We start from the raw sequence: 22,459 nt of genomic DNA on the forward strand, positions 1-22,459 counted from the left end.
AAAATCCAATATGGAATATATTACACTCTGGTCTTGCTGGAGAAAAGGGTGAGGAAAGAAGCTGGGGAACTACACACCACTATTTCAAAGCAAAAGAGGCAAAATTCCCAAAAGTCTGGTTCCTCACTCTCAGTTACAGTAGCTTTGCAACACGTGCTGGGTGAACTTTTTTTTGTCAAACTGTTTTTTCAATGAAAAATGCTGGTTTTGGCAAAATTGCCACATTGAGAAAAATGTGTCAACTCCGATAAAAGTTTATATTAAAAAGTGAAATAAAGCATTTCAGTAGCATTGAAAAAATTTATTTTGATATTTTTGGAATGGACATTTCTGATTTTTTTCCGTTTAGAAATGACTTTTCAAATTCATTGTTTTTAGTATTAAAAAATTAAAAAAGTTATAAAAGGACAAAAATCAGAATGAAATGTTTCAATTGACCCCCAAACAATTTATTTTCCAGAATGTTATTTTGTGATAACTTTTTAAATGCAGTGTTTTCTCTCTGTTCCGGAATGGAACATTCTTTTGAAATTGCAGAACTTCCTGTGAAATTGGAAATCTGTCTCCAATCCAGCTCTATAACAGAAGCCATTAATTTCATGGCCTTCAATGGAATCGCTCCTTATTTTCAAAGATGTAAGTATGACGAGCATCAGACCCACCCACCCCCCACCCCAGAAAGTGGACTGGAGGATGTGGATAGGCAGATGGTGAGAAATTATGCACTTGCAGCTAGTCTACATATTGTGTTATTGTTACCTAGCCTGCCCTTTCCCCATGACCTGTACCCATTTATTTAGTTCAGCTACATTTTGCATGTTGTTGTTAACCATGATTGTAAGTGCTTGGAGTGGAGGCTCTTTATTAGATGTTTATACAGTGCCTAGCACAGTGGGGCCCTGATCCCTGACTGGTGGCTTCCAGTACTGTCGTAATAATAATGTTAAAAAACAGATATGTCAAAAGCAATTTAAATAAGACATTCCAAACTGACCTAGTGGCTAGAACACTGGATAGGGGTTCAGGAAACCTGGATTCTATTACCTGCTCTGCTGCTGGCCTGCTGGGAGACCATGGGAAAATGACTTCAACCTTTCTGTGCCTCAGTTTCTCCATCTGTAAAATGGGGATTATTCTACTGATCTCCTTGGTAAAGCCATATATAAGAGTTTGGTATTATTCTTTTTCTACTACATAAATAATAACCAGAAGCTATTTGCTATGTAGGGTTGATGGGAGCCAAGAGCGCACTGAAGGGCAAAAAATGGGCATTTATAGCTTATGGCCTAATCCAGCTCTCAGTGAAGTGAATGGAAAGACTCTCTCTGACTTCAGAAGTAGCTGGATCAGACCTGTATTGAGCACTCCATGCAAAGTATCAAGCCTCTGTGTAATCTAAATTATTCAGAAGTCATTCCCTGCTCCCTTGCCCTGGCTGAAATGCAACTGCCTCCAGAGTCACGCACTGCATCTGTTCTGCATCAATAGCAAAATGCCCTTGGCACAAGCATGGGGTTTTTTTGTAGTCAAAGACCACTACACTGAGCTATGCTTTTTATTCGCATTGGAAGCACAATCTCATTTTAGTCACGATCTGCTCAAGCACTGGGTCTCCAAACTTGTGCTGTTCATTTTTTTCTGCTAATGATAATTATATGTGCATGTATGATCTACACACAACTATAGAGCTAGATCTATAGCCTCAAAATACAGCTGCCAGTTGGACAGCTCAGTGAGGACAAGTTAATCAGAAAGGCATTAAAACCTTTCCAGATTGGCAAACTTCAGTTCAGAATCAAAAGTGAGATTTTCATTATCCCACTGAATAGTTTGTCTCTTCAGACACAGGAGCCAAAAAATACCTCCAGGCCATTGCATGGAAATGCGAGCTGGCAGAATGGTTATTATCATTTATTATATAGAGGAGAGGAAGCTTGGGTGGGTTGCCTTGATGGGTCAAGTTGCAGGAATGCAAGTGCCCTAATGTGGGCAAAAATGCATACAGTCTAAGAGCACAAGACGCTGCTTTTCTGCAGTCTCAGATTTAGTTTTCATAGTGAGGAAAAGTTAGGAAAAGCTTTATGGGTTAGTGCAAGTGGCACCCACAAAATAGTCACACACAGGTGCAAGTAGAGTCAGATTCTCTGGTTGGCTGAGTTTATGCTTGGTGTAGCAAGGTGTGTTTGTGTGTGTGTGTGGGGGGGGGGACTTGCAGGGAGCTGGTTCTGGTTCCGTGATTCTCTGCTTGGCCCCACCTGGCAGCACAGGTTAAAGCCACCTAATGACTGCTCTGACCTGTGCCATTTGGCAATGTCTCCAAGTGACCATACACCAAAGGATGACCGTTAGAGCTCAGTGGGCTCCAACCATTCCTCCTTCCCATACCAGACAAGCACCCAGCCCATATGCTGCACTTGCAGGGAGATGGTGTAAGACCCTGGCCACAGTGCAAATCTTTGGCCGAGGCATGTGAGCAGCCTCTTGTCCCTTTAAGCCACCTGACCAGAGGAAAGGGTGCGGAGTGGGGGAAAGACTCTACTTCTGTGTGTGCAAAATGCTTAGATGTCAGAGAACCAACTATGTGCAGGCACAAGTGTTCCATCTCTGCACCCAGACCCCACCAGGAGGCTTGCTTATGAAGTGAGTCCCAGAAGAAGCAAGCCCCATTCTGACCACACGTAAGGGCTTTGCAAGGCCAAACTGTTTGCCAAAGCTTTCCCATCACAACTGCAGTCCAGGCCCAGAGGCAGAATCATAAAGACATATAGCAAATCAGAGATTCCCCAAACCTGGCAAGGTGAAGAGAAAACTCATTGTGAAGTCCACTGTGGACATCTCCATTCGTATTTACCAGTATAAGCACTTACATCACAGTCATGGTATGATAGATAAAATAGATTGATATGTCCATGTGTGCGTGTACACGCACGCACACACACAATTTCTCTCTGTCTCTTACTTTGGTACCTGTTTTTGAATTTTACCTTTTAATGATATAGACAGTGCAGGGAAAGAAAGGCTCTGGCAAGCGAAGTTGTAGAAGCCCTTTTACTGACGAGATTCAAAGCTACATTTATTGCCCCTCTATTAAGTATAGAACTAAGCAGAGGAGTAAGTGTGTGGCTCTGGATTCAAACTAGGTTTAGAGTAGGTTTGGGATTCATGATCAAGGTCTAATCAGAGCAAGGATCAAGGCGGACACTTAGTGGTACAAGAAATGTCATGTGCTGTTCTCTAAAGGTTTCAGTCCTGAAAAGGCAAAAAATCTCCAAAATCAGCTGTTTCCATAAAACTTCCACCATCTGGAACAGTGTACGTTTCATGCATGCTATGGGTACCCGCATGGCCCCACAGTATGCCAACATTTTTATGGCTGACTTAGAACAACGCTTCCTCAGCTCTCATCCCCTAACGCCCCTACTCTACTTGCACTATATTGATGACATCTTCATCATCTGGACCCATGGAAAAGAAGCCCTTGAGGAATTCCACCATGATTTCAACAATTTCCATCCCACCATCAACCTCAGCCTGGTCCAGTCCACACAAGAGATCCACTTCCTGGACACTACAGTGCTAATAAACGATGGTCACATAAACACCACCCTATACCGGAAACCTACTGACCGCTATTCCTACCTATATGCCTCCAGCTTTCACCCTGACCACACCACACGATCCATTGTCTACAGCCAAGCTCTGCGATACAACCGCATTTGCTCCAACCCCTCAGACAGAGACAAACACCTACAAGATCTCTATCAAGCATTCTTACAACTACAATACCCACCTGCGGAAGTGAAGAAACAGATTGATAGAGCCAGAAGAGTTCCCAGAAGTCACCTACTACAGGACAGGCCTAACAAAGAAAATAACAGAACGCCACTAGCCGTCACCTTCAGCCCCCAACTAAAACCCCTCCAATGCATTATTAAGGATCTACAACCTATCCTGAAGGATGACCCAACACTCTCACAAATCTTGGGAGACAGGCCAGTCCTTGCCTACAGACAGCCCCCCAACCTGAAGCAAATACTCACCAGCAACCACATACCACACAACAGAACCACTAACCCAGGAACCTATCCTTGCAACAAAGCCCGTTGCCAGCTGTGCCCACATATCTATTCAGGGGACACCATCACAGGGCCTAATAACATCAGCCACACTATCAGAGGCTCGTTCACCTGCACATCCACCAATGTGATATATGCCATCATGTGCCAGCAATGCCCCTCTGCCGTGTACATTGGTCAAACTGGACAGTCTCTACGTAAAAGAATAAATGGACACAAATCAGATGTCAAGAATTATAACATTCATAAACCAGTCGGAGAACACTTCAATCTCTCTGGTCACGCGATTACAGACATGAAAGTTGCGATATTACAACAAAAAAACTTCAAATCCAGACTCCAGCGAGAAACTGCTGAATTGGAATTCATTTGCAAATTGGATACAATTAACTTAGGCTTGAATAGAGACTGGGAGTGGCTAAGTCATTATGCAAAGTAACCTATTTCCCCTTGTTTTTTCCTACCCGCCACCCCCTCCTCAGATGTTCTTGTTAAACCCTGGATTTGTGCTGGAAATGGCCCAACTTGATTATCATACACATTGTAAGGAGAGTGATCACTTTAGATAAGCTATTACCAACAGGACAGTGGGGTGGGGGGAGGTATTTTTTCATGCTTTGTGTGTATAAAAAGATCTTCTACACTTTCCACAGTATGCATCTGATGAAGTGAGCTGTAGCTCACGAAAGCTTATGCTCAAAGAAATTGGTTAGTCTCTAAGGTGCCACAAGTACTCCTTTTCTTTTTGCGAATACAGACTAACACGGCTGTTACTCTGAAACCTGTCTTCATGCACTTGGTCATTCGTGTGAGAAAAGATAGTACAACTTATACTGGCTAAATCTGAACTAGACCGAGAGTGTCTGAAGGTTTTGAAAGTGAAGAAGATTAGGATTCAAGGATTAGGATTAAGTTAAAACTATAAAAATGGCCACACTGGGTCAGACCAATGGTCCATCTAGCCCATCTAGCCCAGTATCCTGTCTTCCGACAGTGGCCAATGCCAGGTACTTCAGAAAGAATGAACAGAACAGGGCAATCATCAAGTGATCCATCCCCTGTCATCCAGTCCCTGCATCAGTCAGAGTCTTAGGTACACCCAGAGCATGGGGTTGCACCCCTGACCATCTTGGCTAATAGCCATTAATGGACCGGTCCTCCATGAATTTATCTAAATCTTTTTTTGAACTCAGTTACACTTTAGGCCTTCACAACGTGCCCTACCAATGAGTTCCACAGGTTGCCTGTGTGTGGTGTTGCCTCTTCCTCATGTTTGTTTTAAACCTGTGGCCTAATAATTTCATTGTGTGTCCCCTGGTTCTTGTGTTATGTGAAGGGGTGAATAACACTTTCCTATTCACTTTCTCCACCCCATTCTGTAGCCTCATATCCCCCCTTGAGGTTTTTCTAGCTCAACAGACCCAGTCTTTTTAATTTCGCCTCATACGGAAGCTGTTCCATACCCCTAACCATTTTTGTTAACCTTCTCTGAATGTTTTCCATTTCTAATATATTTTTTGGAGATGGTGCAACCAGAATTGCATGCAGTATTCAAGGTATGGGCGTACCATGGATTTATATAGTGGTATTATGGTATTTTCTGTCTTATTAGCTCTCCCTTTCCTAGGTTCCTAACATTGTGTTATGTTTTTTGACTGCTATATCACATTCAGCTAATGTTTTCAGAGACCTAGCCACAATGACTCCAAGCTCTTTCTTGAGTATAACAGCTAATTTAGACCCCATTATTTTGTATGTATAGTTGGAATTATATTTCCCAGTGCGCATTACTTTGCCTTTGTCAATATTGAATTTCATCTGCCATTTTGTTGAGAATTTCCCTTACATCCTCTACAGTGAAGACTGATTAAAAAAAAAAAAAGAGTTAACGTCTCTGAAACAGCCTTGTCCTCCTTGAGTGCTACGTTAGCACCTGATCACCCAGTGGCCCCACTGGTAGTTTGGCAGGCTTCCTGCTTCTGATGTACTTAACAAAAATTGCTGTTAGTTTTTGTGTCTTTTGCTAGTTGATCTTCAAAAAATTTTGGCCTGCCTAATTATACTTTGATACTTGACCTGCCAGAGTTTATGATCCTATTTTCCTCAGTTGGATCTGCATTCCAGTTTTTAAAGGATTGTCTTTAACTGCCTCTTTTGCTGTTATATAGCTATGGTGGCATTTTTTGGTCATTTTTTTATTTGGTGTAGACATTTAGTTTGAGCTGCCATTATGTTGTTTTTAAAGAGTTTCCATGCAGCTTGCAGGCATTTCACTTTTAGGACTGTTCTTTTTAATTTCTGCTTAACTAGCTTCCTCATTTTTGTGTAGTCTCCCTTTTTGAAGTTAAATGCTACTGTGGTAGGTTGCTTTGGTATTTTCCCCCGACAAGGATGTTAAATTTAATTATATTATGGTCACTATTACTGAGTGATTCAGCTATATTCACCTCTTGGCCAATTAGGATTAAAGCAAGAATCAACTCTCCCTTTATGGATTCCAGGACTAGCTGCTCCAAGAAGCAGTCATTAATGGTGTCTAGAAAAGTCATTAAAGGTTGGGCGCATCTGTGATCAGGAGTGGTTTAGAGCAAGAGCAAAGCGATGCTGGTTGGAAAGGGAAAAGGCTTTGAAGAACTGACTGGGTCTCTGTTTATTGAGGGTAGTTGCTCCCATTCATTAATATGATGCAGAACCTTGGGGATCCTGTTTGATGTGTCACATCGTTTGGAAAACCAGGTAGCATCAATGATTTTAAAAATGCCTTTTTCCACCTGTAGTTTACTGAGAAATGTCACCCCTTTTTTCTCAGATGATAACTTGGTCACAGTGACCCATTCATTCATCACTTGCAGGCTGGATTACTGTAACCCACCCCTGGCGGTGATGAAAGCAATGCATGGACTCCAGATGGTAGAGAATGTGGCTGCCAGCTTCCTCAGTGGGATGTGGTGCTAAGAGCTCTATGCCCAGATCCTTCCACTTGCTCCTAATACTCTTCTGTTGGGAGAGCAAAAGTTTAGTTCTGATTTTGAAACCCACCAATGGGTCAGGACCCAATTACATCTCCACTCATGACCCCCCTGAACAGATGAAATCCTCTGGGACAAAGCAGCTTACAACACAATATGAAGCATGTGAGAGCCAGAAACAAACTATTCCCAGTCAAAGGGGTTCAGATGTGCTACAGGGTTCCAGGTATGATCAGGCTCACCCAGAGGCTGACTGTTTTCAGATTGCATGGCAAAACCCTCTTCTTTGAAATAGCTTTCAATGGGACTTTTTGTGGATTACGGTCCTGCTCAGTGTGAGGAAGCGTACCAGAGTCAAACTCATAGATTAAAAATCAGATGAAACCCAGGAGTGTCAACTGTGCCTAATACCATGGGTTCTGAAATGATCGGTTCACTTTCTTTTTTCCATTATTTTTCATACCCAGACCCCTCCTCTGGGCTCCAACTACGTCTATGTGAAACAACCGTGCTTCTCCTGAACTCAGAAGCCAAAGTCCCATTGAATGTCATGGACTATATTGGGCCTCACCACAGCTAATACAAGAAACCTAATGGCATTAGCCTCTTGAGGGCTGTAGCCCAATTCTGCAAAGCCAAGTGGTTTGGATAGTTCAAGATGAGCTGCAGAGAAGCAGCCAGATGTTCAAGTGCTTCTCCACACTTGTGTTGCAGGATCCCAACTCTACAAAGTTTACTACTGAAGTTGTCCATGCTCAGGTGTGAGTATGAAGTCAGTGGGTCTATTTGTATGGATAAGTATTTGCATGATTTGGCCCATAATCCTTCTGAGGTTCCCTTTCCCTACTCAGAGAAAGGGTTTGAAATGATGCAGCAACCGGCTTGGTAAGTCTGTGATTACCCAAGAAGCTTGTTATTTGGGTGCTGCCCAATGGGTTATTGAATAAGATCTGCCTTAGAGGACTGTGGGAGAGTCGCAACACTGAGTTTAATTCCTGGTTTATTTATAAATTATTATTTTTTAAGGGTTTGGGATCCACCTTACTTTCTGCCCATGCCACCCTAACTACATGCACACCACTAATTTGGGTAAGTTCAAGCTTGGTGCATTCTCTTATTTTACTTACATGTGTCTGAGATTGTTAAAGTCTGTGAAAGCTGGGCCATGTAGAATCAGAGCAAAATGGAGGGAAATAGCTGGGAATGGGTGAACGTCATATAAATAGCAGTAAAACTGTTACATCTATTTGCATTTCACACCCAATAATTTCAGATTCCACTTCTGAGAGCACTGCTTGGAAGTCAGCACTTTTAATTGTCCAGTAAATTTCCTTTTAGACAGCTGCTTCATAAACTGCCATTGCCGCGAATGGTGAGAAAAAACAGATAACTGATTTATCTTAGGATGGAGACTAAAGCAGCCATTTGTGTGTCATGAGTTTCCCCCTCTGTTTCACTTAAATGAACATGTAAAGGCAATTGGTTACAGATCTGCAGTCTGGCTAGAGACACTGGCCTGTAATGCTCAGAGGCACCAATACTCATGTGTCAGACATTGCTTTTCCATCGGTAACCTGGAATAGTCCCCAAAAGGTATGTGGTTCACACTACCCACTGACTCTGGCCATGAGCTCATTGTGTCTTGTTACAACAGTAAATTATTTTCTGCTGTGCAGGGAGTGTGCAAGCTTTGGATCACACAGCCATAAAGTAATGGGTTATAATTCAATTAGAGCTCAGGAAAAATCTGCTGAGTTATGTCATGTCTATTTAGCCTGATGTCGGTTTCTTGGAGGTCGCAGGACTAGACCAACGGGGAATTGCACTTTAAAAAAACCACCCCTCTTGTCATAAAATTATATGGGATCATTGCAGCAGTTGTGGGACTGTTCAATTTCCACAAAAAACTGGACACAGGATTGATCCGTCTGTTTTGATTTAAAAATAATAAAAGTCACAATGAAAGTATATTGTACCCACGTTGACTCTACTTCCTGTTTTGTGTTCTTCCTTGATATATTCCACTTAGATATGTAGAGATTAAGTTTCTTTCTTTCTTTCATTCTTTCATTGAAGCAGATTGGATTATTATTAAGCACAGTAGATCTACTCAAATATGAGCGAATCTTATGCATTTTATATTCAAATATACATACACATAAATACTAAACATCTTATCTACAAAGAGCACAAAGCTGTGAGATAGTGAATATCTAATAATAGATGTTAATCTGTGCTCAGAACTTTGCAGAATTAGACCCACTGGGGAAAAAAAACAAACAAAAAATGCTTAGATGAGTGAAATATTATGCTATGTATAATCATTGCCATTTTCAATGATACTGTTTAAGTCACAGTTGTAGAACACTTTGAGATATGTTCAGACCACAATCTTCAAGCTGTGCTCTAACCAGTGCATCTTAGATATCTATAGTCATTTGCAACTGAATCAAAGTTGAAGGTGTTCAGTGTGTTAGCTATTCCAAAGGGATCTTTCTCCTCTGAAATCTCCATGATGCCCATTCCTCCCTTGGCTAGAAGGGAAGTTGACACGAATAGAACATCATCTTTCACTTATTTTCTTAGGAATAGCTTTCATTTTCCGAAAATGTTTTTGCGTTTAGGGTTTGGGAGTTTTTTACCTGATGGAAAGTCAAAAGGAAAGAGATCTCTTTGAGAGAACAGAAGCCATGCACAAGAAATGGGGTGTGTAACTTAAATTTCCATCTCGCCCCCTTTGAAATCAATGGCAGAACTCTCATTGTCTTCATTGGGAGCAAGATCAGCCCCAGCCTGAATGAATCCTTCAATGCTCTCATCCTTGTTAGCGCCTCTTCAGTGGCAGATGCCATCCTGCTGCTTCAAGCTTATCTTCCATCACTCATCAGCATCTCCTTCTAGTCAACACAGAAACTTACTAAATTGGATTAGTCTGCCAGCACCTCAATGATGCCTTGCAGATTATACGATGGATGTTTGACTCAATGGCATATTATGATAATATGCAAAATGATGCACCTTTGAAATAATGCCAGTGATGTGGGTAGCAGTGACTTTTAGCATTATAGCAGGGACCTTATTGGAGTAGTTCTCTTTGTAGTGTCTCAGCCAACCCAGAACTCTGTCGTTTGTATCCTTTTTGTTCTTTGTCAGCTGCCGACATGCAGCTTTATCCTGAGAAAGTCCTGGCTCCCTTTCCTTCTTTATGACTCCCAGCCTGGCATGTAAAGTCTTTGGCTTGCATTCTAGTTCAGACTTACCAGCGGGCTCTAGGGCATTGATAAATGAATCCTTGTATCCACAATGTCATGGAGGCAGTTATGGAGTAGTATGTACGGAAGGAGGTAAGGTCTAGTCTTCCAGTGCTTGAGGTAGGACTGAAATAACCTACTCACCCACACTTGCTTTGCACCTGTATGGCAGCAAGGAATGCTAGAAGTTTTTCTCAGGAGATTTTCAGTCCAATTTGGCTGACCTTAGAAGCTCACCAGAGGAACATTCACATGGTTTGATGTTTATCCTCCAAGCCAAACTATTAGCATTGCACTCATCAGCAGCAATAATTAGGGATGGTCCCTAGTCAGTGCCCCCGGCCTGAACATCCCAAACTCTGGGAGCGTTCAGATCCAGCTTGGATCTTTGTAGCTGGAACCGATGTCTAGCAATAAGACCATTTATTTGTCAAGTACATAAGGGCCTTGAGGTCTGTAGCCCAATTCTGCAAAGCCAAGTGGTTTGATAGTTCATGATGAGCTGCAGAGTAGCAGCCAGATGTTCAAGTGCTTCACGAAATGAAATTAATAGGTAGCAGGTTTAAAACAAACAAAAGGAAGTGTTTTTTTCACACAACATACAGTCAACTTGTGGAACTCCTTGCCAGAGGATGTTGTGAAGGCGAAGACTATAACAGGGTTCAAAAAAGAACTAGATAAGTTCATGGAGGTTCAGTCCATCAATGGCTATTAGCCAGGATGGGCAGGAATGGTATCCCTAGCTTTTGTTTGCCAGAACCTGGGAATGGGCGATGGGATGGATCACTTGGTGATTACCTGTTCTGTTCATTCCCTCTGGGGGACCTGGCATTGGTCACTAGTGGAAGACAGGATACTAGCTGCTCTTATGTTATGTTCTACTTTCTTCCATATTCCGCTCTTCCTTTTCCACTTTCTCTATGTTTCCAGGAACATCCTGTCAGCAACACTTAACCAGTGACAAACTTGCCATCTACAACAGAGCAGAGATCTGCCTGTCCGTTGATCCTCTTAGATATATTGAGTGTTGTGTCTCCTCTTCCAGATTTGGGTATGTTGTCTCTGAGTTCACAGGGCTGTTGGAGAGACCATTAAATCTAGTGTGAGCTGCCAAAGTTTGGAGGTTCAGAGACCACGAGCATCCATGTTTATCCAAAGTCATCTGAATCTTTTCCTTGTGAAGATCAAACTGTAACTCTCATAAGATCAGTCTCTCCTATGAGATACCCAGTGGGTTCTATTTGGTCCAAGCCAACTCTGAGGTGGTTGGATGAAGCTGTGTTTGTCTTCAAGACCTGGCCACAGGGAGTCCTGACGCAGTACTGAGTCAGAGGTAGAGGAGCAGGTCTAACTAAATGGGGCCAGCCAGGTACCTGCTGGCTGCTTCATATGGCAAGAAGATGAAGAACTCAGAAGTAGTAAGCATAAAAAAATCCATCCTTGGGGACTGAGAGAAAGACTGTCCAGGAGTGGGAGACAGGAAGGCTGGGAGAAGGACCCTGAGAGACTGTCTGGGGAAGAGGAAACAATTGCAGGTTGTGAGGAGCGAGACCCTGGAAGAGCCTTTACTGGGGGCAAAGGAGAAAGTTTTAGTAGGTGCTTTTATGGATCCAGGCCCCAGTTGGCATCTGTCTACACAGCTTCTGATTTTGTCCATTTTTTCATCCATCCCAGGTGGACAAAGAAAAGAGTGTAAAACAGGCCTTTACCTTCTACACTGAAACATCTTCTGCTGCACTCTAATGGCTATTCAAGTGGAAAGGAAGAGTGTCAAGTCAATTGGAGAGAAGAGGCTGGAGACTTAATCTCTTCCCTTCAGTAAAGACAGACTCACACTACTCCCCTCCTCAGGCATCATCCCCTACACCTTGAGACAAGAACATACCTCGGTTTTCTATCTAGCTGATCTACCTAGCTATCGTTTACATCCAGTTTGCCCTCACTTTGTACTGGTGTAAATGACCTCACAGGAGGCAGAGCACTAGAGACTCAGTCTCAGACCTCTATTATACAGGCAACAACAATTTTTGTGTCGTTTTCATTTTTATTTTCTCTAGAACTGTTTAACCCATTTCCTTTTAGGACTTTTGTTCCTCAGCAACACCCAAACCCGCAGTAAAACAACATGTACACAGTCAAACCCTTGCCAAGAAATACCTGAAGTACAGACATGGACGTCCCTGTTACAAGCTGCGTGTGTGCCTTGATTGAGCCCCAAACTGGCATTCCAATTTATTTCCCACTGACAAGCTCAGTCACTAAAAAGGAATCAGACTGTTAAATGGCTGATGAAACATCTGCACCAATAAGCCAGGGTGATGGTTACTTTATTGTACCTGTTTGAACAATAGGCCTGGCAAATAAATCCACTGGTGATTGTGAGGGACCTTTTAAAATGAATAAAGGAACAGTCATATTCTTATTATTAAACAGCTGATAAAGAAATTACTTGCTAACATTTTAAACACACACACACACACACACACACTTTGCACTCATGTGAACGACTGCAGGGCAATGGAGAATCAGCTGCCTAGGACTGCAGCCAAACTGCCGGCTGGACTGCTAGGCAGTAACTATCACTATAGGTACTCTGTCTGCCTCCTTGCGGATTTAACTTTAGGTATGAGAGTTCAAATTAGGCCCACACATAAACATTTGCAAGATCAGGGCCTCACTTTGAAGAACAATAGCAAAGCAGAACATTGAGAATCTACCCAATATAGATGAGAGCTGTCTGCCCCTATTAGATGGGCAGTGGGGAGTAGTATATGAAACAGACACCCACAGAGCATGATAAATTCCTTGTCTGGTTCCATGTTGGGTAGGGGGTGGAATGTGACCTTATTTTCAGGCTGTATTGTGGACCTGATCCAAAGTCTGCAGAAGTCAATGGGAGGCTTTTCACTGACTCCTATTGAACTAAATGGGTGTCCGCCTATTGTCTCCACTGGCATTTGGATCATACGGTGGTGGGGTGTGTGTGAGATGAATGGCCTTAATACCAAGTCTGAGATATCTTCCATCCTGGATAGGCCTCAGCTGAGCAGAGATGTGCAATCATTAAGACTGCAAGTCTGTCATGGAGGTCGTGGAAGTCACTGATTCCGTGACTTTCCACAACCTCTGTGACTTCCACAGCTGCAGTCAGCCCTGGGGCCAGCCACACCAGCTGCTGCTGCAGTGGCCACAGGGCCAGCCGCTTGCATGGCCCTGTGGCCAGCTGCACCAGCCACTGCTTGGGTGGCCCCAGACAGCTGGCCCTGGGGACTGCCTGAGCAGTGGCCCATGCGGCTGGCTCCGGGGACCACCCGAGCAGCAATCCTGGGGGCGGCCGTGGGGACTGCCAGAGAAGCAGAGAAGTGGTCCCGGGACCTGCCACCAGGGTAGCCTGAGCAGCAGCCAGTGGGTGGCCCAGTGGGTGGCCAGAGCAGCGGCCTGGGGGCAGCCCTGGCGGCCGTTGGAGAGTGGTCCCTGGGGGCCTCAGAGCAGCAGGTGGCCGGAGGCAGTCAGCCCCTGCCACTGGAGCAGGAGCCCACCATCAGCCCCTGGGTCCCCCCAGAGCAGCAGCTACCTAGGAAAAGCTAAGATTTAGTCAGGGGGCATTTATAGTAAAAGTCATAGACAGGTCTCTGGCTGCGAAATTTTTTTTTATTGCCTGTGAACCTGTCCATGACTTTTACTAAAAATACCCATGATTAAATCTTAGCCTTAGCAATCATCCAGTAGTTTCACGATCTGAGTTAGGATGACAATAAAGCCAAGAGCTACTAAACTAATTTGCACTGGTAAGCTCAGTCAGGCTTTGAACTCTTCCAGTGAACTGAGGGGAGCACACTCTGGCTGTGGTAACAAAACTGTCACTGCAGCAGACAGCTCCCATTCAGGATTCTGGCTGAGTCAGCCAGAATTCCTCCTGGGCACTCCCAGGGCAGTGGAAAGCCTCTACACACCACCTCTTACAGCTCCAGAGAGGTCTATGGCTTTATGCCACGATCGTAGCCCTAGGGAGTTAGCTAGCCGAGTGACAGATATATACCATACTTTCTAACGGAGTCATCCGCACCGTTCTAAGAGCCTCTTGAACCCTCGGCGCACATTTCCCCCTTCTCTTAAATCTCGCTAGCACTTTGGGGGAGAGCTGCCAACCCACCGTCCAATAATCACTCTCGCGGCTTGTGAAGTAGCACTAAGATTATTGCAAGTGTCAGCTCGGAATGGGATCTTAATATAAGGAGGGAAATAATATGTTAAAAGTTAATTTGCCATAAAATATGTCCAAGTCCTTTTTTCGCTTTTACAAGGGGTTTTTAACCGGGTAGCGAAGCGAGGCTGAAGTGGTTTGCTGCAATAACGGTCTTGTCAGAAAGGTGATAGATATCACTTTACTGATGGTAAAAGGATATGAATCAAGCTTGTCTGCCAGCATGATTACCTAATTGTACCGGGAGAGTTCAGCAAGGCCACTGCAGTTGCTCTGATTAGACAAAGTCTTTGGGTTATTCCTCTCCTCTGCCTTATCACTCAGGTTCCAAGGCGCAGAAGAAATACGTCAACATGGTTGTCAAGAATTGAATGAAGTATCCACTGCAGTGGAGGTTTCGCCTCGCCAGCTCTGAGCCGAACACCCTGGAGGAGAAATGGAATATTAAAAAGCGTGGCGTGTCATGAGAGAAGGGGGTAGGGAGGTGAATGAATGGTAAAAGCTCTTATTACGGCTTTGGTAATATTGATCTTGTCATTAATAACATGATGAACCTTAAGTGAAATTCACGTGTCAGTGCCAAGGCAGGTTAGTTCGGTCATGAATGGTACATCAGGCAACTTGAGAATGTTGATATTGAGATAGATACAGAAAACGAGGAAGAGAGCAAGTGTGCACTTATGGTACTGGTTTTGTTTAGTAGATTTTTGTGGGTTGGGTTTGTCCAGGGCCTGTGGTTTGCTTGGAGTTCAGTGTTTCTCTGAACTGGAAAACTCCAAGTGACATTTCCATGAAACTCCCCAGTTTTGTAACAAAGCTACTGAGTTGCACCACCTCTTCCCTCTGGCATGGCACCTGGGCCGCTTCCTTCTTCCCAGAGCTGGCCCTACCGCTGGCAGAAGAGCTGGTCAGGAAAGGATTCCCCACCCACCACACGCCTTTTTCATTTCCATCAAAAGTTTTCTTTGACATTTTGGAGGGGTTCGTCACAAAACTACAATAAACAAATATAGTCTTGGTTCCCAAAACATTTTCAGTTTTTTTCCCCCAGGAATCTTTTTCAAATGAATCCTTGAAAAAGTTTTGAAAATGGAATATTTTGGGTGAAAATTTCTCTGTACTTGAAAAGCCATTTAGTATGGAAAAAATGTTCGAATGGAACTTTTTGGACCAATTCTGCCATGCAGACCCATCCCCCGCACTCTCTGCTCAGGACTCCATCCCCTCAAGAGGCTCGTGGGACACTACCTTCTCCCCAGCATAACCCTTGCCCCCTTTGCAGCATGTCTGGGACACCCCCTTTCTTCCTCCCAACAAGCTCAAGCACCTTCGTTGACTGTTAGGTGTCTTTTCGGAGTCCAGATCCTGAAGCCCCAGGGATGGTCAGTTGGCCTGTTTCCGTTACATCCTGTCATCTAAGGGAATGGGGAGTTTAATGATTCCCTACATCCCCAGGAAAGCTCACTGGGGAGAAGATTACATGGTCAGCTCTCAGTTCAGTAACAGCAAGTCTGGGGATGCTTCTCCAATCCTACTGCTTGAAGGCATCAGCCTAACATGTCAAAGAAAACGGCTCCTTGGACTATTCTTTACGGTTCTGTTTAACAAGCAGTTTCTTAAAAGTCTCTAAAATACACACACATACTCAGAGTATCTGTAAAAATCCTATGGGGATTCTGTAAAAATACTGGGGTCCCAAGTAGAGCGAGTTATGCAAATTTGGGGTCACTTGGTTAAGGGGTTTTGGCAACACAGTACAGGGGAAAAAACACTTGTAATTAAATTTGTATTTCCTGTTGGTCCGAGGTTTACTTTTAGCCCTTACGCTCTGAGAGAGCATGAGGCAACACTGCACAACCTTAACTCAGGATTAACAAAGATTTTGGCCATGAATAAATTCCTAGTTATCATTATTATAGGGGGAGCCAATAGTGACCTCTATATGTAGGTTGTCTAACACGTTCCATTATAAAAGATCCTCGAGCCGTTTTTCTTTGAGAAGTGCTCACACTTCCATTGTTTGCAGCAGGCCTTTGATATTCAGCATAGGACCTGCCCTCAGGCCACAGAAGTATCTTTTCTTTCTTCCATAAACTTCTGTCCTGTCTTTGGTGTGATGTAAATGTTGAAAATGACCGTGTCCCTTCTCTGCCTGGCCTTCCTGGGGGAAATGTTGCCAGCCTGCTGCAATATGAACTCAGCTTGAACATTCAGAGGCCAGGCTGACAATGCCACAAATGTAGGAGCAGGACCATAGTCAGTACTTGGAACACAGGGGAGCTGCTGCAGGGGTGGGCTGGCGTGTTTTCTTTCTTTCTCTGACAGGCTGATATCCCCAAATGTCTGTGAGCAGTGGAAAGCTTTATGGCGATGGGCCTCAAAAGGCAAAAAGCTAACTTTGTGGCAGCCACCAAGTTATTTATTTCCCACTCATTGAGCCTATGCAGTAAAAAATGCCCAGCCGCCCCCCGCGTGCTTAGTATAGGTATAGTATAGTGGTAAATAATATCCTTGACTGAGCACTGGAATGGAGCTCACCCAGAGATACGTCTTCAGCCCATAGAGCCTCATTACAGTTCTACCCTGGCTGGCTGCATGGAAACACCTTTCTCCACCCTGGTGCACCTCCCCAGTGTCTGTCTCACAAGTCCACGCTGTGTACAGTAATCTGGAGGGCGGGAGGACAGCACAGAGCTAATTATGTGGGCCACATTTTCAAATAAAGCTCTAGGTGCGCAAGTGCTCGGGGTCTGCAATTGGAGCCTCATTTTCAGACGTGCTCAGCAGCCAGCAACTTCTATTGTGATGCATGTGGCCAAATTTTCAAAGGAGCTCAGTCCCCAACGGGCACACAACACACTGAGGTTTTTTTTAAAAATCCACTTTTGGGTGCCTGCCTACGCGCTGAGTGGAGCTGATCAGAAAATTTTAGTTGAAACAGTTTTCCACTGGAAAATGCCGTTTTGATGAAACGGATTTGTGTGTGAGTATGTGTGTGCAAAATTGCACTGATTTTTGACAAAATTTCATTTAGGAAAAACATGATTAAAATGTTTCAAAAAATGGACCTATCCCTTTTTGGCACAATATGTTTCATTTTTTCACTTTTAAATTACTTTTTGTTTTGAAATTTATTTTTAATTTTAAAAAATTTAAATTTTACATTTTAAAAATAAAAAAGGATGGAAACTGAAACATTTGGAATGTATTAAAATGAAACTTGTCAATTGACCTGAATTATTTCTTTTCACAAAATTTCACTTGTCAGCAAAATTTTGGCCTTTCATCCCAAAGTGGGATGTGTTTTTTGTTTTCAAAAGCTCCGTTTTTGTCATGTGACAGAAAATCCATTTTCTGACCAGCTCTAGAGCTGAACTGGTTTGAAAATCTGGCCCATGATGGAATCAGGAGCAGACAAGGTAATTCAATAGTCCAGAACACATTTGGAACGTCAATTGATCAGCAGCTTTCTTTCTTTCCTATTACACAGGCTGTTTGCTAATTACATGGCTAGAGCCCGATGCTCTTAAGGAATCTTGCTGTTGATTCTTAAATGTATCTAGGTCTTTTGTGTCCCAAATCCTATTTTTAATCTTTATTTTCCCAAGCCAAACCTCTTCAGGGGAGCCTTTGGAGGCAGCCTTTTCTCTTTATGTCCACATTTTGGGGACTTGAACTCTGACATTTCAGATGCTTTAGACATGCACTCCCTGCCCATGCCCAGCCAATCCTCCCTCCTAGAATTTCCTTCCTGTAGCAAACTGCCGCTTTCCTGACATTTGGTGGAGCTACATGGTTTGCTTTATTTGCCTGAGCAGGCTGAAGAGAAACGTAGATGTGTGCTCCAGACTGCAAACTGAAATTATACAGATTTGATGCAGAGGAAATCCCGGAAGGGTCAGGTTCCCTCTTCAGATTGTATCTGGGCAGTTGGTGTCTCAGGACAGTAACTCAATATTGTTTAACAGTTCCCTTCAAACCCAGGCAATGTCTTTTTTCACAACATTAAAAAGCTGACGCCAATTACTTCCTTATGCCATTAAATATCCAGGACACTGCACATATATTCAGGCAACTGCATGACCTAATTTACAAACCCATCATCCCATGTGCAATGCCCATGAAAGTGATTTCATAAACATCTCTTCACTGCTTCCCGCTTGCTGCCTATGTTTTCACTAGCGTTTGAGGAGAAGATGCTGCTGAAGAAGATCCTTTTGTATCGCTTTCATTAAAGAAAACCTAGCTAGACAGCACTGATCCGCTTGGTCCTGAGTAATGGGTCTCATTTTCCTTAGAGAACTTCAGGAACTAGTAGCACATGAGGTGTCTGAAGCAGAAAGTCTGGCTGGAGATTACTACCTGCCATTGATGGAAGAAGTTAGGCCGTGGCAAACCAGTTTCACTAGAATAAGATTCCCACATTATCAAAGAGCAAGACCTGAAGCAAACCCACATATCTAAACACCTCTGGGGCTAATTCCAAAGTCTATGGGTCAGGCCCATTTCTATTAAGTAATAATGGACAATATAATTATAAAGTGCTTCTCTTTTTGTACTAGCAACCATGTCCTCAGATATTTTAAATGGCTTAAAATCATTGTGGGACCAAAGGGGAGGCCTAACTGAGGCAAGGATCAAAATCAGGAGCTAATTATATTATTTTTTTAATAAATAATCAAAATAGCTAAAATGAGACCTACTCAGAACCTTCACCATCCTCATTTAGGTTTGGAAAGAAATGGCCACTGTTTTGGGGGGGCATCACCATTTTAATGTCAACTGAGACCCCCTGGGCTTACTTTATTCAGTTTTTGAGCACCTACAGATCTCATTGACTTCAGCCCGAGTTGTGAGTCCTTAGCACTTCTGGACATCAGATTCTATGACCCAGCTCCACAAAGGTATTTTAGACGCCCAATGAGAGTTAGGCACCTAAACACCTTTGAGGATCTGGGCCAAAGCGCCTCAAGTTAGGTACCCACAAAATGACACCCCTAAACTAGTGGCCCTTTTTTTGGAAAATGTTGGCATTGGGAACACTTCCTCCCATTATTTTTCATTTTTTCTCAAGCCTCTGCACTCCTATGATCTGGATGGGACGGACCATAAGCAAAAATGCCCAAATTTCCCAAACGGTTTCCTTATTCTCATAGGGAATGCAGGAAATCCCCTAAGAGATAATCAGCTTGACCTGCTTTACGTATCACCATAAACAAACACAAAAACAAGTAGCGAGGCAGTGACCAAACTGTCATGTTGGGGAATTCAGTATCACTTTCAGATGCATCTGAGGCCTGCATTTTTCTGATCCTACAGCACTGTGATTTTTCACAGCTGAGGTTAATAAACTAAATGGTTCTTTGGCTGTGTGGATCACTGAGAACACTCACAACTAGACAACAGTTGCCAACTTTCACGGGGTAAATAAGCACCCCAACTTTCACAATAAGCAAAAAACTAAGCTAATCCCATTTCAAAACAAGGCAATCCCTAAGAACCCCAACATTCTATGTGACTAGATTCCCCCCCCCCCATTTGGAATAGAAATATTGAACCTTTTTGGACTTTTCTGGACATTTGTTTTGTTTCGAACCAAAACAGTTCAGTGAATTCAATACATATTTGCAAACTGTTTTGGTTGACCTGAATTTGCATTTTTTGCTGAAAAAGATTTTGCTCAAAACATTTCAACCAGCTGTATTCACAGAACCATTTCACCAAACATTTTTAAATGTGCAGCCAAGGTGTCAAAACATCATGGTTTCAGGTAAACAGGTGGTGGCCCATGCTACCATGTCTGGGAGGAAAGACTATTTAAGTGAACTGTGGTTCAGAAGAATAGGATTTGTCAGTAAATAGAAACTGTGTAGCTGGGGCTAAAAATGTTGGTAACTTCAGTACCCCCAGCCTCAAATATACACAAGTTGTGAGATTGGCTTAAAAATCCATGTGACGTTTTAAAAATATATTAAACATTTGGGTTATTTTTATTTGCCTTTTGGTTTATGAGCCTTCAGAGTTCACTCACTTCACATTTTAGATATTTCCTCTCTACCACGAGTGCTAGAAAATTACTTTTTCAAAAAAATGAAAGCTGAATCCTCATGTAATCTCGCCATTCCGGGCCCTGGTCCTGAAATCTCACCTAACTGTCCACCAGAGTTCGGGAACTGGGCTTTTTATACAAACAATATATCGCATGCAATTCATTAAAATATTGTGTTTTCCTCTTAAAGCCCTGGCTCCTGGAGTCATATGACTGGGTGAAAATATCAGCTTCCATTAAAAAAAAATAATTAATTTCTATGCTCATGATTGTGGAGAAAAACTTGAAAACACAAACCCTCATGTCTGAAATAACAGGAAGCAAATAAAAAGAACAACAACAAAAATGTCAAAGGCTCATGATTTTTGAGCCAATTTCAGGGCACTGGTGCTTTTTGTGTGCTTAGGGTTGGCAAGACTAGGTTAATTGCAGTGTATTTACGCTCCAGTGTTTTGGCTGTGGTTGGAATTCACTCAGACCCCAATGGCTTCCTTTGCCTTTCACCTTTGAGAAGGAGGTTGCAGTTAATAGGCATTCCTTCTCCACAGCCGCAAAGGATCCAGGTGTTCAGAGCTGGGCTCATTCAGCGCACTCCTTCAAGCACTGAAGTCATTAGGACTGTAATTTACCCCCCCACCAGAAACATAAGCAAATGTAATCAAATAAATATTTTCCAGCGTCTCCCTCCCAGCCCTTTTCTTTCAATCTGTCAGTATGCGAAAAACATCAGCTGCACTCTACGAGCAAAGCTGGAGTCAATCACCCTGCCAGTGAGCACGGCAGACAAACCTATTCGTTTTTTAATCAATGTGAATAATGCCTCTACCCTGACCTCCCGTCCACAATTCCCTCTTCCCCCTCAGAAACAGGCAACAGATTTCAATTTAGCTTTGAGCGAGGGATGCTCAATTGGGTTATTAAATTTCACACACTAATTGACACGCCTGTCGTAAAATATAAATTGCACAAATGTAATTTATACTAATGACACTAGGGGTGAAGCTTTATGCTTCCAGTTCATCCCTCGCACCTTTCTCCCTCAACTCCAATGGGAAACCTGCTTAATTTGCACCTTTGTAGTATATAAGGGTGGGAGGTTAAAGAGAACTAAATAAAAAAACGAAAAGCTGATGGGATGTTTCCTGTTGATGCACAAAAGATTGGTGTGAATGAATGTGTGTGTATATTTGGGTGTGCACCCGCACCTTCGTTCTTACAGTGTGCATGGCTCACTGACTAATGCAGTGATAGAATGCAAATACACACACACACACACACACATATCCCCAGACACATCAAAGTTCTACTTAATAATCCTTAATGGAAACAGATTAACCTTCGCCTGGTCCCATGGCACTAGTTAACCACTGATGTTTTACAGATAGATTTCTGCAGGCCTATTTAGAGATCTTCATTTCACTGGGACATACAGACAGGCAGTTGCAGATTGGTATTTAAACAGCTTTTCTCCAACATCATATTTATATTTCAAAAAGCGCTGAGACAAACAGATTGACTCTGCAGAGTTTCTTTCTTACTGCTTCCACCTCCAGATCTTGGGACACAAAGCACATCACATGCTTTTCCTTGAATTTCCCCTGTGACAACCAACTGGCTAAAACAGCTTGACAAACTGACTCGCCATCTCCTGTGCATTACAGTGGTGCAATCAGAGAGGGATGGGAAAGAATGAATGAACAGCAAAGACACAAGGACTGACAACACTGCAGTCTCTTTATGGCTGAAGGAAAGAACACACACTGCATATATATAAGTGAAAGTAAAATTGGCACTTAAGATATAGGATCAAGGCCTGTTAGTTTGACATCTGTACTAAGCAAGGTCTTGGAAAAATTTTTGAAGGAGAAAGTAGTTAAGGACATTGAGGTCAATGGTAAATGGGACAAAAT

Source organism: Caretta caretta, chromosome 14 (assembly GCF_965140235.1).
Source record: "Caretta caretta isolate rCarCar2 chromosome 14, rCarCar1.hap1, whole genome shotgun sequence".
Lineage (NCBI taxonomy): Eukaryota > Metazoa > Chordata > Testudines > Cheloniidae > Caretta > Caretta caretta.